This window comes from Spermophilus citellus (assembly GCF_964194105.1).
Source record: "Spermophilus citellus genome assembly, chromosome: 13".
NCBI lineage: Eukaryota > Metazoa > Chordata > Mammalia > Rodentia > Sciuridae > Spermophilus > Spermophilus citellus.
The window spans coordinates 11,373,917-11,392,642 of NC_138193.1; the positions used below are offsets into that span (position 1 = coordinate 11,373,917).

Below are 18,726 nucleotides of genomic sequence, written 5' to 3' on the forward strand. Positions count from 1 at the left end.
TGGGGTTGTCTGTTTTATGCTGGTGTCTCTGCCCTCAGGATGGTGTAGGTAACCAGGGTGAGAAGACTGGACCCGGTGTAGAGCATCTGGTAGTGGGGAGTGCCGCCCACCAGTCTCAAAGGGAAGTTGCACCTCAAGGGTCTCTTTTTGTGACCACTCGTCTGACTTGAGCCCCTGGTATCGTCTCCCTCTCTTGCCTGGAGATTTCCCAGATCCTGGTCTTTCTGTTATGCTCTAGATTTTAGTCCCCTCCCCTTTCTTACTTATCAGATCCCAACTTCGACCTCTTACCCCCAGGCTCACACCAAGTGGGCGGCGCCCTGGTCACAATGCAGTCCTGTCCATCTGAGAGCTGTTTTTGTGCTGGGTGGTCACTGTGCCGAGTTATCGCTGCTGCTGGTGGTGGAGTTGGAAACCAAGTACCTGCTCAGATGGAGGTCATATCTGAGAGCCACGCCCACCAAAAATGGCAAGAAAAGTTTTCCAAGATGGTTTTCCAAGATGGTCTGCTTCCAGTGCCAGGGTGTCTGGTGAGGTAGGAGGAGCAGAGCGACAGCCTTGTGCTGTGGGTAGGTAACAGCCAAGTGATCTGCGTGGCACAGAGTGCAGCCTGGAGTTGTGCAGAGGTACTGATAGTGATTTTGCTAAGCTGCTTGAGAGCTGTGGGTGAGCTAGAACTGCGGGCTTTGGGTCCAGAGTCCGGAGACTTACTTGAGCGCAGAGAGTCTGATTTCTGTGCGGGTGGTTGCAGCGCTGGTGATTTCTGCGAAAATTGGCCATAAAGGGGTCCTCTCATACTCTCTGAGATGTTGTATTCCATCTAGGTGAGACCTTGTGGAGAAGCTGCCTGTCTGCTTTCCTGGTTTCACGCCACACAGCAGCCAGAAACAGGACCTCCTCTATTCTGCCATCTTTGATCTCTGGACTGGGTAATTTAAACTAATTAGAAATTTATTGGCTAATAGTTGTGGAGACAAAAAAGCGCAACCAAGATTCAGCATCTGGCAAAGGCCTTTTTGTTGAATCATGACAGAAGACAAGAAGATGAGAAAGGGCAAGAGGGGACCAAGCTGAGCCCTTGTTAGGGTGCCAGTACCATCCATGAGAGTGTGGCCCTCAAGACCTAATCATCTCTTAAGGGCCCAACTTTTTTTTTAAGGGCCCTGCACATGTGAGCACAAGCTTTGCCCCTGAGCTACACCCTCAGCCTTCTACTTCCTAATAATGCTCCCCTGGCAATTAAATTCCAGCATGAATTTGGAGGAGATAAACGTTCAAACCATAGCACCAACTGTGATAGACGTAGAAGGATGTCATTCCATCCCTGATGCATCTCACAGAAAGCAATTTCTATGGGCCAGCGGCAATGGGCAAGTTAGGAGAATTCTGTGGGCAATTGTGCTGGAGAGTAGCCCATGAAACTCTGATTGGGGTCTGAATGTTAGACACAGAGGGAAAGACAGAGGCAGAAAGAACCACAGAGAGAGAGAGAGAGAGAGAGAGAGAGAGAGAGAGAGAGAGAGAGAGAGAGCAGTAGGCAGAAGCCATGATGCTAGAGGAGCCATGAGCGGGGGAGTGGACAGGAGAGGAGAAAACAAGCAGAAAAGCCAGTGGCTGTTAGAAATGGAAGGTTTCAATACAGAGAAGGAGGCCTCCTGAGTCCCAGGGAAGACAGAAGGTCTCCAAGGAACATTCCAGTTCTTCCTGCCACCGCCCAGCATCTGCGGAGGCAGGTTCCTGTGCTTTCTCATTTCCTTTAGGACTCTTTACAAGAAATCACCAAACCTGAGGTAGCCTGGGCATTTCCCCAACTGCAGGCCTAAATGTATTTAAATTTAATTAGACTACTTGTAGGCAGTTTTATTTTTACTTTATAGACAAGAAAACGGCAAGTCATATTAGCGCATATTATTGTTTGGTTTTGATATGGGGGATTGACCCCAGGGGTACTTAACCACTTAGCCCCCCTGCCTTTAAAAAATTTGAGATAGGGTCTCAATAAGTTACTTAAGGCTTCACTAAGTTACTGAGGTTGGCCTCGAACTTGTGATCCTCCTGCCTCAACCTCCCAAGTCTCTGGGATTACACGCATGCACCACGGTGCCTAGCTACATTAGTGGGTTTAAAATTGTATTTCTCTCTCTTTCTCTCTCACTGTTTTACCCTCTCCCTTAGGATAGCTACAAGCGTAGACATGACAGAGAACATGGCAGCAGGAGGGATACATTTTGATGGAGCAAGGTACATGTTGATGTGAGAAATTATCAGGGGACTGCTAGTGTGTGGGTGGAGGCCTCAGTGCAAGTGTCTCCCAGGCATTGGAGCAAGACTGCTCAGCTGCACTTAAGGATGAATGAAACCATGGGCTGCAAACCACCTGCCACAGAGGTCAAGGTTGAAGTCAGAGTAACAACAGCCTTTTACAAATGCTTGGCTCTTTTCAACCTTGTATTGTCTCCCTGCTCATCCTAGAAAGGAGGGTGACAGAAGCAACTCTTAGGGTTCTGTTTACCTGACACTCTGTAACCAGTGTTGCTCATCAGGCTCTAAGACACTTAAAACTGTTTTCCCTTCTGTGATATTTCAAATCAGATGTCCCAGGCAGCTTCACCACATAAGGAGGCAGCAGATGCTCTGAGACCACATAAGCTCTGAGTTCTTCCCAGATGAATTGAATTGTGTGATTCCAGAGTCCTACATGTCTGTGGTTTGAGGCACATCAATTATCAAGAGATGAGTCACAAGTCCATGAGCCAAGTGGGAAACACATGACAGAGGTAGTCTTTCATCTGAGGAGGATGGCAAGGCTTCCCTGCGGGACTGATGGAAGGTCCCCCTCTCCTCAGGACAACCAACTCACTGAGTAAGGATGGTGCAAACAAGCTGAGGGAAATCCTGAAAAACAGGCTTCCCAAGGGCGGGAGTGGCCTGCCCAGGGGGTTCTCTTCAACACATACAAACTTAGGGACCTGATTTCTTCCCAGAATGTGGAAGCAGAATTAAATGAGTGCTATCAAAAATGATCGTCATTTTCGTAAGTTGATTTCTCATTTTCTTTTTCCCTCTAAACTCTTACAGCAGAAAAGAATGGAATCACAGCCCCTTTTTGTTTTCTTGCCAAGAAATTATGCTCTTAGGACAAGATTCAATTCAGGTTAAGCAAGCCTTATTTTACTTATTTTTATGTGGTGCTGAGGATTGAACTCAGGGCCTCGCATGTGCTAGGCGAGTGCTCTACCACTGAGCCACAACCCCAGAGCCCCCCCCACTTGAAATCATCTTTAAATTCCTTGTAATATCTGACACATGACATCCTATGTGAGTAGTTGGGATGCAGCTCAAGGTGTGCCTGTCATTCCCGTGACTCTGCTGAGGCAGGAGGGTGGCAAGTTTGAGGTCAGTTTCAGCAACTTAGTGAGACACTGTCTAAAAATAAATTTTAAAAAGGGTTGGGGATATATCTCTGTTGTAGAGCCCCCTGGGTTCAATCCCCAGCAACCCCCTACCCCCCAAAAAGTTGTTATGCTGTTATCATTTAGGGAATTAAAAAAAGGTCTGTACACGTTCAGTACAGATGCAACACTTGTGGGTCTAATTACAGGGCCAACTGCATTTTATTTAGCCCATTAGAGCCAACATCTTATCATTTCAGCATACAATAAATATTAAAACATTGTTAGTGAAATTTTTCACCTTCCTTTTCTTTCATACCGTCTTCAAAGTCTATTGGACATTTTAGACCTAGCAGCATCTCTCAAAATTACCATGTTTAAGGATATTGTCAGGCAGATAAGGCTGGTGCCCACTGTACAGGACAGCATAGCTCCAAACACTGGGTGTGTGTCAGGAGGCTTGTGCAACAACGTCCAAAATAGCATTGTCCATAGAAGCAAAATTTACAACAGTCCAAATGTCCATCATCAGGAGAATTAATAAACCATGTCACATATAAAATGGAATTCCAGACAGCAGTGAAAACAAACACAGTACAGCTGTTTCTCAAAAACAATATTAGAAGGAAGAAACAACTTATGAAATAAACATATGGAAAATGATTTCATTTATGTAGAGTTCAAAAACAGGCTCAACCAAATGATTTCCAATCTAGGTATATATACATGACTGGGAAAGTAAGAAGCCCAAAGATTGGTTAACTACTACAGTCCAGTCTAGGGCCCCCTGGTGGTGGTGGAGAGGAAGAACTCAGGGAATTTCTCTGATGGCAGTTAAGGTCTGTTTCCTAACCTGAGAGATGGGCAGAGAGGTGTTGGTTTTATTTTTTTATTTTTTTTTTAGAGAATTTTTAATATTTATTTTTTAGTATTTGGCGGACACAACATCTTTGTATGTGGTGCTGAGGATCGAACCCGGGCGGCACGCATGCCAGGCGAGCGCGCTACCTGAAAGGGGGGGCTGGGGATGTGGCTCAAGCGGTAGCTGCTGGCCTGGCATGCATGCGGCCCGGGTTCGATCCTCAGCACCACATACCAACAAAGATGTTGTGTCTGCCGAGAACTAAAAAATAAATATTAAAAATTCTCTCTCTCTCTCTCTCTCTCTCTCTCTCTCTCTCTCTCTCTCTCTCTCTCCCCTCTCACTTTCTCTTAAAAAAAAAAAAGAAAGAAAGAAAGTAGATCAGTAGTTGCTAGGGGCTGGGGAGTAACATTGAAGAAATGGTAATGTGTACTGGATTTCTTTTGGGGGGTGTTGAAAATGTTCCAAAATTAGATGTGGGTAGTGGTTGCACAACTCTGTGAATATATTAAAAACCCACCAAATCATACACTTTAAGTGGGTAAATTGTATGGTTTTTAAAAGATGGCTCAATAAAGTGGTGAAAAAAAAAGAAGAAAATAACAACAGGTGCAACAGTACAAATTGGAGCCCCATAGCCTGCTGTTATTATTTTTGTTAGTAGTAACAGTGGGATCTCTATGACATCATTATTATCCATAATTATTCTGATGTAATTACTTTTCAAGCCCACCTCCTGTAGTAAGTAATATAGATAGCCACACCATTGTGTATCCATCGCCAGTGCATGTCTTATTTGGTGACATCAACTGTCTTGTATCAAAAGGTCAGGTCAGTGTTTTCTCCCCTCAAACTTGGTTGCACGTTTGTAACTTCTTCAACCAATAGAAAGCAGCAGAAATGACACTGAATATCTTCCAAGGCTGGATTATGAAAGGTAATGCAGCTTCTTCTGCACTTATCTCTTGAGATACTTCCTTTGGAACTCAGCCACCATGTTGTGAGGAATCCCAGGCCGCATGTCGGCATTTCAGTAAACAGCCCTAGCTGAGTCCTCAGGCTGGAGCCAACAGCCAGCATCAACTACCAGATTTATGAGTGACCTCTACATCCAGCCTCAGGTCATCCAGCTGAGGCCGTAGACATCCCGAAACAGAGACAAGACATCTCTGTGCTACAGAAAGAGTGAGAAAGTAGTAGTATGGTGAATTTGTTTTATTGCTATAGATAATTAATATATGTCCATTTTTTTACCATATGTTCATGGCAGGGATTGTAACTTAGTTACATTTGCATTTTCATCACCAGGCCTTAATGTCTGACTCAATAACAAAATGAAGAAGTGATTTAGCCACCCCCCCTCTCTTCTTCCCAGCTGCCATGAGCTGAGCAGCTTTGCCCCACCACATGTTTCTGCCATGATGTTCTGCCTCACTTCAGTCCAAAGCAATGGAACCAGAGGACTGGGACCTTGAAATCACTCTATGCTGGTCTCCATTGTGAGGATGGCACTGTACACCAGATAGATGTTCATGCCCAGCACATCATGGTGATAGTTCACTACTTTGAAATTGTACAATGACCAATATGTAACCAGGATCAAGAGGTTCCTTGGGGAAGATCCACCCTATGAAGTTGGACTGAGACTTCATAGGATGTCATAAGAAACTCTACTGGATGTTAACACAGCTCACTCTATAAATGCAAAGACTAAAATTCATGAGTAGAACAGGAACATCATTCTGACTCATAGGTTGAGTACTTTTAATTTTTTAAAAAGGCTCTTGTACGCAGCCTGGTAACAAGTCTCACCTGTGGCCTTGGCTAGGGCTCACCCCCTTCAACAAAGCCCCAAAGAGGAGTCACTATACTTACCTTGAAAAGGCTATTGAAATCCATAACTGACTTCCTTACCAGTGTGTTTTCGAGAGGGGCAAAAGGTGTGATTCATGCAGTCCCGGGGGAGAAACAAAGAATGTCCACGTGCTTCTGCCCTTTTCAATACTTTATTCACGCAAATCACTCAATACAATTTCACTCTATAGGTTCTTAATTAAGAAAACAACAATCCTTCATGCTAGGCACTGCAATAGACATAATTAATTCAGAGAAAACAATTCTAGATTCATTCTAAGCACTGCAAACTCACTTAATCATGACAGGCTAATGACAGACATTCCCTCTGTGTGCTAAGTTCAAGTGTCAGATCAAAAGTCTCAAGACTTAGGCTTTAAGTCCAACAGATGCACACTCACTTAGACCCCAGTGATCAGGTCAGGAACCAAGGCAAGTTTCTCCTGGGGTGGAGTTGATGACCAGTTGAGGACAAGGTTGTAGGGAGAAGTTGCGACCAGAGTCAAGATGTGACTGTAGAGTTTGAGAGTGGTGAGGAAAATGCAGAGGATCAGGCAATGATGAAAAGTGTTTTGGGATGTCAGTCCAGGTCCTCATCAAGCTCTCGGCGTGAGGGCATCATTGCCAGCGGCTGAATGTCTGTTCATTTGCTCTATTATTTATACCAAATTTGGGGGTTTTAACCCCCCTTTCAATCCTTATCAGCTGCCAGCGGATCTCTCAGTGACATCATTTACCCTGGGGTTAAAACATCTGGTCTGGTGGTCCCCACCCTGATCTTTTCGCCTTTAACTCTTATCAGGCCAGGATCACCAAAAGTTTATCAGGGTGGAGAGAAGTGACTTGTTTGTGCCTGAGGGCCATACTGGAGGGCTCCTCTAGGCATGCCTGGTGAGATTAAAAGTTTCAAACTTGAGTTTTTAAAATGGAGTTGCTTAGGCTCAGGCCTAAGGCCATCCTCACATGTGTTCAAAGTGGTACAGTGCGTGGGTATGTGTCCCTTTTTAACAGTCGCAGAACTTTGGTACACGTGTACTCTAGCCAATCTCCAGCAAGAGGACTTGCTGCTGATGTTAATTTTATTTGATTGAGGCTGTTCAGTTTGGCTTCTCTCTATCTATTAACTGCCCATTTTGAGCAAAATGAAAGTGCTTTTATAAAGCTTGGGGGGAAAAAAGCTCTTGTATAGTAATCTTTTTTCTATTTTAACATTGTGGTCATTTGTAATTTGATATCAATATTTTCTTAATCTTCCTGACTGTTTTATTATTACCCCATGAAAGCTTTTCTTAATGTCACATTGAGTACATTTTAATTGCCTTCTATTTTTGAAACCCAACATAATTAGTTGGGATCTATTGTTCTTGCTACTGTATGGCATGTAATCTGCCTGGATTTATTTCAACTCTTGACCAAAGTTTCATAAGAAATAGCACAAGATTTGGGGCAGAGAGTGCGAAGGGAGGATATTTTATGGAGAGGTACTTTCTAAAGACTTATCTGTAAGCTTGAACTAAGGAGTATAGCTTTAACTATCTGGACTCTAACAGTTTTGCTTTAAAACTGTTGAAGTGTTTTTTAGCAATGAAAAAGAAGATCTTGCTAAAATTAAAATAAGGAACATTTGACCTTTTAAAAATTCATTTCTTATGTGGACTTATTCTAAAAAACTGTGGCGATGATTCTTGAGACAGCAGGTGGTTAAGTAGCCTTCTGATGTAATACTTCAAAATAAGATGTGAAGTCAAATAGTGTGAAGCCCTTAACTGGATTTGTGATTTTGAACTATGATCCTCTCTGAGAATAAATAATTTATTTGCATATCTCTTTTTCAAACACTGAAGATTCTAGAGCAATCTTTCTTTAATGGGGACATGAATTGCCTGAGGATGGTGTCAAAATGCAGCTGTGATCCAGGAGGGCTAGGCTGGGGTCCAAGATCCTGTATTTGGGTGGGTGATACTGGTGCTCAGGTGTGCAGTGGATTACGTGTTGACAGTGAGATCTATGCCTTGCTGTTGCTTTGTAAGACACCTTCATTTTAAACCCCTCTGGTATTCCACTTCTATCCACACGGGCACAATCATTTGTATTGTGATCCCTACCAAATAAGAAATCATGGTACACACATATCTATAAAGTGTCACGTAGTTGTGCTAAAGCATGTAGGTCATGAGCAGCAGCTGGGCAGGAAGAAGAAGGTGGTATCAAGGGGGAAACATATGCTGATGGAGAAGCAAAGACATAGGACAGGGAGCCCTGGCACCCTTGGTGTCTCCCTGATAAGCCCTGCCTGACTTGCCCCTCACCAGATGGTCAGCTTTGATCGAGGACTTTGCTCTTATTAGTTCTTGGCTCCCATTGGCATGTGAGGGGAGAACAAGATGCCATCTTCTGCTTTTCAGATCAGAGACAGTCAAACTCATTCCCATGGGATTGTTATTATTTTTCAGTGCTGGGGATGAAATCCAGGACCTCACGCATTCGAAGCAAGTGTTCTGCCACTGACTGCACTCCCAGCACCCATCTTTTGTTCTCAGAGTTTTTCTTTGTTTCCAACATAAAAGCCATCCCATTATTTGTGTGCCTGTAAATATATTCTGGGTTCTTTTCAACAGGAAGAACAAATCCTTCTTTTGAGTTAACCAGAGCTTTTAGGCTTTGGGGAGAAACAACACAAGATGGTGCATGATTATGTTCCCAGATGCAGAGGTGAAGGCATCCGTGATGACAGTGTCTCTGCTGTTTTCTGGGACAATGGCAATTCAGGGAGGAACAAGCGTGGTTCTTTGCTGGGCTCATCAGATGGGCACATTTGGGCCCAGTGTGTCCAGCACGGAGCTAGGGAGCCTCTAACAGTCTGAGGAACTGTGATGCTCAGTTTTCCTTGTTGAAGATCTCACACTCTGGAGGACCCAGATTCTTAAAGAGCTTTTACTCATGTAGCCACACAAAAGTCTCTCTCTGCTCATCACATGATGGAAGTCAATCGGTTCCAAGGTGAAGCGGTCATAGAGGATGAACTTTATTGTAGTCAGACAGCTAATCAAAGTATCCTCATCCTAAAAAGTCATCTGTGCCGGGAAGCTGACTGAGGAGTGGTTTATGTAGAGATGGGTGATTGCAGGGTAGTTGCCTTCTCTCAGTAGAGGTTTGTGACCAAGTGACACACATTGGATTTGAATCTCCTAGTCACTACTCGTTTCCAGTTCTGAAATCTCAAGAACAGAGATCATCATTTCCTCAGTCTATTATTGTCAGTGATTAGCTTGTCCAAGTGCAGCTCCTGACACGTTACACACTGGACAGGTTAAAGGGGTAGCTGCCCCAAGGCCCTCTTGCTGGTCACCAAACTCATGGTAATGAAAGAAAACATTTTACCTGATTATTGTGAAACACAAGGGCTATGTGAAGTTAGGTAGGAACCTGGACTCAGTGCTTGGCTTCACCCAGGATGTTAAGAGCCCCCTGACTTGGTAGAGCACTTGCTTAGTATGCAGGAGGCTCTGGGTTCAATCCCCAATATTGAAAAAAAAAATCCCTCTTTCATTTCCCTAGCACAAGAAATATAAATATATTATTGGGACATAGGAATTTTCTATTAGGTCTGTGCTAGAAACCTAGACTCAGGCCATAGACTTGAGGTATACCTCTGAAATTCGGGTCACTTTGATCTGGCCCTATTTTCAGTTACATGAGGCTGCTGTCAGACTGCCTGGGGAAGGGATTAGAAAGGGCTGCAGGTGGTAAATGGATGGCGTTGGAGAAGATAATGCTAAGTGAAGTTAGCCAATCCCCCCAAAACAAATACCAAATGTTTTCTCTGATATAAGGAGGCTGACTCATAGTAGGGTAGGGAGGGGGAGCATGGGAGGAATAGAAGAACTCTAGATAGGGCAGAGGGGTGGGAGGGGAAGGGAGGGGGCAGGGGGTTAGCAAGGATGATGGAATATGATGGACATCATTATCCAAAGTACATGTATGAAGACATGAATTGGTGTGAATACACTTTATATACAAACAGAGATATGAAAAATTGTTCTGTATATGTGTAATAAGAACTGTAATGCATTCTGCTGCCTTTATTTTTTAAAAAATCAATAAAAAATAAAAGAAAAAGAAAAAAAAGAGAAAGGGCTGCAGGAGAGGCAGACAGAGGAGGAAATGGGATGGAGGCTAGATGGGCTGACTCAGAGAGTAGAGGGGTCCCTTGACCCCATCTAGCCAGTTAAGCCCAAAGGGTGAGGAATCAGGATATTGAATAATCCTGAAAAGCAGAAGGAGGCTGTGGAGCAGCCCTCCAGGTAGCTGTATAAAACCTCCACATCTACATTCTATTTGTTCCAGGTGATCCTGGAGAATTTGTATGACAGTAATTCTCCAACTTGGCTACACATTAGAATTCCCGGAATGATCCCTGGGATTGAAAAAGCCTCTGTGCTTAGGCCAAACCTCAGACTCCAGACTCTCTGGGGGTGGGCTTCCAGCAATTTTAAAGCTCTCCAGTGGTCCAATGTGCAGCCAGGATGAACTCTGGTGCAAGGGAAGACAAGGATATTTTTAACATGAAAAGGGAACAGCACCCATTCTGGTTTTGTTTGCTTGTGTTGTGTTCGGATCTGGAATGTCCTCTCCAAAAGCTCATCTGTTGAAAGCATGGTCCCCAGTGCAGCACTGTTCAGAGGTGGGGCTTTTAGGCAATGATTGGATCATGAAGGCTTGGACATTATCAGTGGATTAATCCACTGATAGCTGAATGGACTACTAGGAGGCAGGACCTAGTGGAGGAAGTAGCTTACTGGGGGCGTGTCCTGGAAGGGCTTATCTTCTCCCTCTCCTCTTTTTTCCCTCTTTCTCTTCCTCTCCCCTTCTCTCCTCTTTCCCCTCCTTTCCCTCTCCTTCCCTCTCTTCTAGCCAGCTGCCATGAACTGAAGAGTTTTTCTCTGCCATGCCCTTGCACCATGGTGCTATTACCTTGGCACCAGATGACCAGGGACTGAGACCTCTGAAACCATGAGCCAAGGTAAACATTTCCATCTCTAAAAGGTTCTTATCAGGTATTTTGGTCACAGTGATGTAAATCTGACTAATACAGCTTGTTTTTGCAGTAGTGGGGATTGAGCCTGGGGATTTGGGCATGCTAACAAGCACTCTATCACTCTACCACATGCCCAGCCCTTTTAAAAGTTTTATTTTGAAGTAGGGTCTCCATAAGGTGTCCTGGGTCACCTTGAATTTGTAATCCTCCTGCCTCAGCCTCCTGAGTAGCATGGATTATGGACAAGCACCACTGTGCCTGGCTCAGCTAACTGTCTTTTGATAGAGGAGTCTCCAGGGCTCCTGCAGACTAGTCCCCCATTCTTCATAGAATCTAGACCTCCTGCTTTCCCACCCGCCCTCAATCCCAGCCCTAAAAGACCTGAGTTCTGGGGGTGTCTTTTTCTGTTTTTATGGTACTGGGGATTGAATCCAGGTGTGCTTTCCCATTGAGTTACACTCCTAGCACTTACTTACTTTATTTATTTATCTATTTATTTATACTTTGAGATACGGTCTTGCTAAGTTGCTTAAGGCCTTGCTAAGTTGCTGAGGCTGGTCTCAAACTTGTGATCCTCCTGCCTCAGCCTCCTGAGTTGCTGACATTACAGTCATGCAGTGTGGTGCCTGGCTGGTTGTTGTTGTTGTTTTTAATTCTTGGCATTTTGACAGAGAACACTGTCTGCATTTAAAATGGATTTGAAACTGTCCACTTTGGTTTCAATCACTGAGAACAGATTAAGTCCTTTCCAGGGACCAATAGCAGGAAACACTTGAAAAAGGAGCAGTAAAAAAGGATTAAGCTGGGTGCCTGGGGTTATGGCTCAGAGGTAAAGTGCTTACCTAGCACACGAGAGGCACTGAGTTCAATCCTCAGCACCACATGAAAATAAAATAAAGATACTGACACGTTACACACTGGACAGGTTAAAGGGGTAGCTGCCCCAAGGCCCACCTATAACTAAAAAATAAATATTAAAGAAGGATCAGACTAAAGAAAATTGAGTCTAAAGAGTTAAAATAAGGTGATACTGGCACATGTGAGGATAGTTAATGGGTAAGCATGAACACTCCACAAATAGACCGGAAATATGGGGATTTAGTGTGAGATAATGTGATTTCCAATCAGTAGGAGAAACACGGACTATATTATAAGTGATGTTGGGACAACGAGGTAGCCATTCGGGAAAAATGAAATGTGGTTTAAATGTGCACCTCCAAAATTCAGGTGTTAGCAATATGATAGTAACATTAAGCCATTAAGAGGTAAGTAGGCCATCAGGGATCCTCCCTCGTGAATGGAATTAAAGCCAGCAGAAAAGAGGCTTCATGCAAGGACCACCACTGTGGTGCCATCTTGGAAGCAGAGAGCAACCCTTACCAGATAACTGAACCTGCCTGTGCCTGAGTCTTAGACTTCCCAACCCCTGGGACTATGAAGAATAAGTCTGTGTTCTTTATAAATGACAGTCTGGACTGGGGGGTGTATCTCAGTGGTAGAGCACATGCTTAGCAAGTGTGAGGGTGTTTAGTATATGTGAAGTCCTGGGTTCAATTCCCAGCAGAAAACCCAAAACATAAATTACCTGGCCTGAGTTATTCTGTTTTAGGTGCACAGATTTACACAGATTAGTACCTCACACTATAACTAGGACAAATTCTAGCTAGATGAAAAATTTTAGTATAAGAAATGAACCCCCCAAAATAGTTTTTCAGTATGTAGAAAATGATTTTAACATTTTAAAAACCAAGTAAAATCAAGATAAAATATCCAAAACTCCTATTAAAGAAGGCTATGCTATTGAACATATAAAAAATTCCAGCAAATATTAAGTAAATAGAAAAAATGGGCAAAGAATATAAACAGATTCCAGAGAAGAAATGCCAAAGACTCTTAAACATAGGAAAAGATGTTCACCCTCATTCATTACATGAAAAATGAAATTAAAACTAAACTAGGGGCTGGAGCTGTAGCTCAGAGGTAAAATGCTTGCCTAACAAGTGCAAAACCCTAGGTTGGATCCCCAGCATGGCAAAAACAAACAGCAAACAAAACTAAAGTGAAAGAAAAGTGACCACAACACTCAGAGCAACCAAGAGATCTTTATTGCAGCAGTGCAACAGAGGAGAAGAGAGAGAAAGAGAGAGAGAGAGAGGGGGGAAGCGTGCACAAGCGAGAGACAGAGAAAGCAAGAGAGAGCAAGAGAGACAGAGAAAGCAAGAGAGAGAGGGTCCGGGCAGGAGGGAGTTTTTATAGCCCACATCTAATGAGGTCTCTGGGTCTGCAAGCTGCCTTGTTGGCACAAGGGGGGTTACGTGTTTGGCCTTGAGCAGAGGGTTGAGTGTTCAGCCTTGAGTGGGGGCTTGGGCGTTTGGGCTTGAAGCAAATAGTTGATAAAGAACCAGACAGAGGGTTTGAGAGGCCAGGTCATCCTACAGCTAACTTTGTTTGGCATGCCCTGCAGACAGCTTATTCAGCCTGTCCTGCACCTAACAAAAATAAGATAACACTTTTTACCGACATCATATTGGTAAAAAAAGAAAAAAATTAAAAACTCATTCTACATTAAGGCTATGGGAAAATAAACATATATTGCTGGTAAGAATGAAATGTATGAAGAATAATTTATCATTATCTTTCAAAATGATGAAAACCTTAGATATATAATAAAATACTATTCATCAATCAAAAGTAGTGTAGTACTAATTAGTTATACATGACAGTAGAATGTACTTTGATACGTCATATATAATGGAGTTTACTTTCTCATTCTTCTGGTTGTGTATGACTTAGAATCACACCATATAGTTATATATATACATAGGATAATAATGTCTGATTCATTCTCCTACCCTTCCTACCCCCATACCCCCTCCCCTCCCATCTACCTAATCTAAAGTAACTCTATTCTAGCTCCCCCGCCATTGTGTATTAGCATCTGTATATCAGACAAAACATTCAGACTTTGGTTTTTTGAGATTGGGCTTTGTCAGACACTGAAAAAAAAAAGAAGCTACTATGGGAAATTTGATAGCAAATTAATAAGTGATATGTATAACTAAAAATAGCATCAAAATATTTATTATACATTTTTCTTAAGCAAAAAAAAAAAAAGAAAGTAGTGAAGTACTGACATGTACTAGCATGTGGATGAGACTTATGAGTACTATAATAAGTGCAAGAGGCCAGTCACAAAAGACCTCCTGTTGTATGAGTCGAAGTAGGATATCCAGGACTGGGGATGTAGCTCCAAAATAGAGTACTTGCCTATCATGCTCTTGGTTCAACCCCAGAACTATATATAAATAATAAAGGAATGTCCAGAGTGAACAAATCTATAGGGATGGAAATCAGATTAGTGGTTGCTAAGTCTGTAAGATTGAGGGAGAATGAAGAATGCCTGGTAATGGGCAGAGGGTTTCTTCTGGGCTGATGCATGCTTTGGTTTTAGATAGTGGAAATAGTTACACACCTTACTGAACATACAATGAGAGACTGAATGTATAAAAGGACAATGGCAAAACCACATGTGAGACTAGACCCACAATTTGAAGCAACCAGCCTGGGACACAGCCCATTATTTAAGCAACCAGCCCAGGAAGCCAGCCTGCCCTGTATAAGTTGGACTCATAAGAAGTCAGACCATCCCTCTCTATTACCCAGTAGGTTCTTTTCCTGCTTGATACTGCTATCCATGACCAAACAGTTCTGAGAGCAGGCAGGGAACTTATCCCATGGTGAAGGGGAGCTTGTGTTCTGAAGGCATCTTCCTGAACAAGTCTGGGTTTGGGATTTTGATGAGGACTGGGTTATGAGGGCTTGTGGCATGCATGCAATCATAGGGTACTTCATGGAGAAAGGAGATTCCCAGGAGTCAGGGTGCCACCTCTTTTCTTCGCTAATTTGGGCAAAGTCAAATCAATACCATGGTGTTGGTAAATGTGTTAGTATCATTATAAAGAGTCCAAGGTCATCTGTAGTGTCAACATAGCCTCCAAACCAGATCAAGCCAGTCTGGGGTTCCTCTAGGCAAGTGATAACTCAGTGCTGACAGTTGGAAGCATGTAGTTATCAGCATACATCCTCCTAAACTGTCCCAAGCAAGCACCACCTGTAAGCAAACAGAGCTGACAGGATAACAGGCTGTCAGTAAAACAGGTTCAGCCCGGTGACATCTCTAGTAACTGGTCTGGGAAGCAAATAATAACCCCTCTCACAACTGGTCCTAAACAGCTGGGAATAGATTAGTAACTGATAGCTGCCCTAATGTTCCCAGCTGCTTCCAATTCAGGACCAATAAGAGAAAAGTGAACATGCCCTCCTACCCAATCGATAGGACATCCCTTTTCTGGTTAGCCCCCTATTATGGTTTGGGTATGAAGTGTTCCCCAGAAGCTCCTGTGCTAATACAGGAATGTTTGGAGGTGAAGTGATTGGATTGTAACCTAATCAGTCCATCCTAATTTGATTGGACTAACTGGGCAAGTGGGGCATGGCTGGAGGAGGTGGGTCACTGGTTGCAAGCCCTGGATGGGTGCATCTTTCCTGCAGTCCCTTCCCTTTTCTCTCTCTGCTTCCCGCCTGCCATGAGTGAAGCAGTGCTCCTCCACGTTGCCCTTCCACCATGGTGTTCTGCCTCACTGTGGGCCCAGAGCAATGGACCCAGCCTGTCCATTGTCTGAGATCTCTGAAACCATGAGCTCCAAATAACATTTTTCTCCTCTAAGTTCTTACGTTACATTACATTGTGGTGTAATTTAAGAATATTATTATTAAGTTGAAGAATATTGGTAGAAGGTTACTCAAGACTGTCCCTGGAGGAGGTCCTGAGAGATCCTGGAGAGGGGAACTCAAATCAGGACTAGTGGGGTTCTTGATGAACATCACAGAAGTGAATTTAAGGGCATGTCAATTAGAAGCACAGACAGATTTATTTAGGAAAGCAGAGACACATTCAAGGGAGAATGTGGGAGAAGTAGCAACCCCATGGTCTGGCTGTTAATGTTTACAGAGGGCCAGTAGCTAGAGTCAGGTGGACTCACCCAATCTTGGCCTGTCCTCCCTGTCCTTGGCATTGCCCCCCATCTCTTTGTGTTTTGCAGACAAGGATCCCTCATTTTGCTTGTTTTGCATTCCCATGGTCCATGGGCACCTTCCACATTTCAGTGGTTCATAGCTGTTTTTCTTTTGAGTCCAAAGTCAGCCTCAGCAACTTCATGAGATCCTGTCTCAAAATAAAAAATAGAAGGGCCTGGGGGGTGTGGCTTAGTGGTTAAGCATCCCTGGTTCAATCCCCAGTACCAGAAAAAAAAAAAAAAATCCTGGCCTTGTGGCTTAAACTGGGACCTATGTACAATAGGGCTGAGGGACTTTGGTGCTTGGGCTGCTTTAGCTGCTGAAAAAGCACAGGGCGGAGTAGAAAAAAGCACATGCTAACTCCAAGGGGCAATCAACATGCCTGCATGCTGGGCCGCGTAGAATCTGACCCAAGAGTTAAGGTAGCAAAGGGAACAGACATAAGATGAAGACAGAGATCATATTATAGTCCCCGTCAGACATCTGCAGGCCTCAGTGCACAGCGAGTGTATTTGGTAGCAATGGCCTTCAAGTCCCTGAAAAGTAACCTAGGCAACCATGTCATCATAACCCATGCATCAGAGGTGTTATTTGCAGCAAAACTACTTAGGGAAACACACAAGTATTGCACAGCCGTGTGACCTCCCAAATGAGTGATTTTTAAGTTGACTACACATGAGTGAAGCTAGAGGGTTTATTTGGCTTAGCTTCCCCTTCCCCCCGGTAACAATTTCATCTTGTGCAAACATTCTGCTTCTGGCTTTCTCAGGTCCCAAGATGGTCTTCCTGCAAATAGCACAAATAGCAGCACGCCCTGCTACAATGGATCCTGGCTTATGGAGCCCAGGGGTGTCTTTCATTGTCCTTGCCTTTTGTTCAACCCTGGTGGTTCCCACCTGTCTCAGGTTCAGTGTAAACGATTTATGCTTTCCCTTCCCCCAATCTTTTTTTTTCTTTTTTGGTACAGGGATGGAACCCAGGGTTGCTTTATCACTGAGCCACATCCCCAGCCATATATATATATATATATATATATATATATATATATATATATATATATTAATTTTGAGACAGGGTCTTGCTAAGATGCTTAGGGTCTTCCTAAGTTGCTGAGGCTGGCCTTGAACTTTCGATCTTCCTGCCTCAGCCTCCTGAGCCACTGGCATTACAGGCATGGGCCACCACACTGGGCTCCTTCCCCCAGTTTTTTGTTATAAAAATGCACTTGGCTTTGGGCCTGCTGATATTTTTCCAAATGTATCTGGTTCTGCTGCTGGCAGGTGTGGACCCAAAACCTGGTCCTTTCTGGTTAACATCTGAAATGGCTCAATAAACCCTTTTATTTCAGAGATCCCTGTCTTGAGAGTTTCAGGTTCACAACTATTAATCTGCTTCTAGAATGGGAAATAAAATCCATTGAGATCTTTGAGCTAGAGTGTAATTTTGACACAGGCATACCAGGACAATGGTCACTCTGATACCTCACCAAACACATACACGTACTTACATGTGCCAGTCATCTAAATATGTATATGTGCCACTCAGGGGAAAATGAAACCTAAAAGGATAGGCTTTAAAATGGAACAGATCTGGGTTTGGATTACGGTCCTATCAAGTTCCTTTCGATCAACAGTTCTGGTCTGATCAGCACTTCTCTTATCTGTTCAATTGAATAAAAATGCCCATCTGGTCAGCATTAATGTGAGTTTAGCACCTCATAAATGGCCTTTCCTCTTGTGTGGATGCTGGCCTCCCTTCTCCAAAAGTTCCCTACTGATTTTTATTTATTTCATTTTTAGAGAAATGAACTAATTGTGTCCTGAGCTAATTATCCATATATCAGCTAGAAGAGGAGCGTTTCAGAACAAAGATTGTATCTTTTCATCTTGGGTTTACAGTTCCTGGTGAGTAGAAGGAATTAAATAGGAGCTAATTGCTGACTAATTAATATCCTTGTTCTCTTACTAACCCCTACCTGTGCAGTATCTCCCCAGAGCTCCTGTTGTGTCATCATGGTGCTCCTGGGTTGCTTTCCTTCCTTGGGAAAGAGTGACTCCCATTTACTGGGCACCTGTATCCATGGTGAGAGTAGCAGGAGGTCACCTTAGTGTTGTAGTCTCAGGACTTTATTCACCTCACTGTTTTCCCTGTGGGCTTGCACCAGGGCCTCACATTCGATTTTCCTTTTGCCTATGATCTGTACATCTGCAAAGGAGATGCCTTTATGAAGTCTTCTCCATCTTTTTCTTGGTGGGAATCCATTAACTGCATTCAGACTTGAGAGTAGGACTTGGAAGGCAGAGGGTGGGGAGTCCAAGAAGGAAGTGGCCCCAGGGGAGATCAAGGGCACCCACAGTCATGGGGGAATGGGGCTCTGACACAAAGGCAGGAACTTCACACTATATGCATGCCCTGCCCCATCCCTTATCACAGTATGGTTGTTTCTCCTCTTCTGTGTGGACTGCTGTCTCCAAGCATTCTCTGATTTGATAGTTCTATGGACA

General features: G+C 43.6%; 1 long non-coding RNA gene across 1 annotated transcript in view; it reads left to right on the forward strand.

Moving 5' to 3' along the window:
* The window catches only part of LOC308632714, a 52,323-nt gene extending 34,196 nt beyond the window's left edge, over positions 1-18,127 (forward strand). Inside the window, exons 2-3 of the long non-coding RNA XR_014018635.1 lie at positions 11,023-11,131; positions 18,022-18,127. This is a non-coding gene — a long non-coding RNA (uncharacterized lncRNA). The remainder of the gene's footprint in view (positions 1-11,022; positions 11,132-18,021) is intronic.
* Positions 18,128-18,726: the final 599 nt, after the last annotated feature.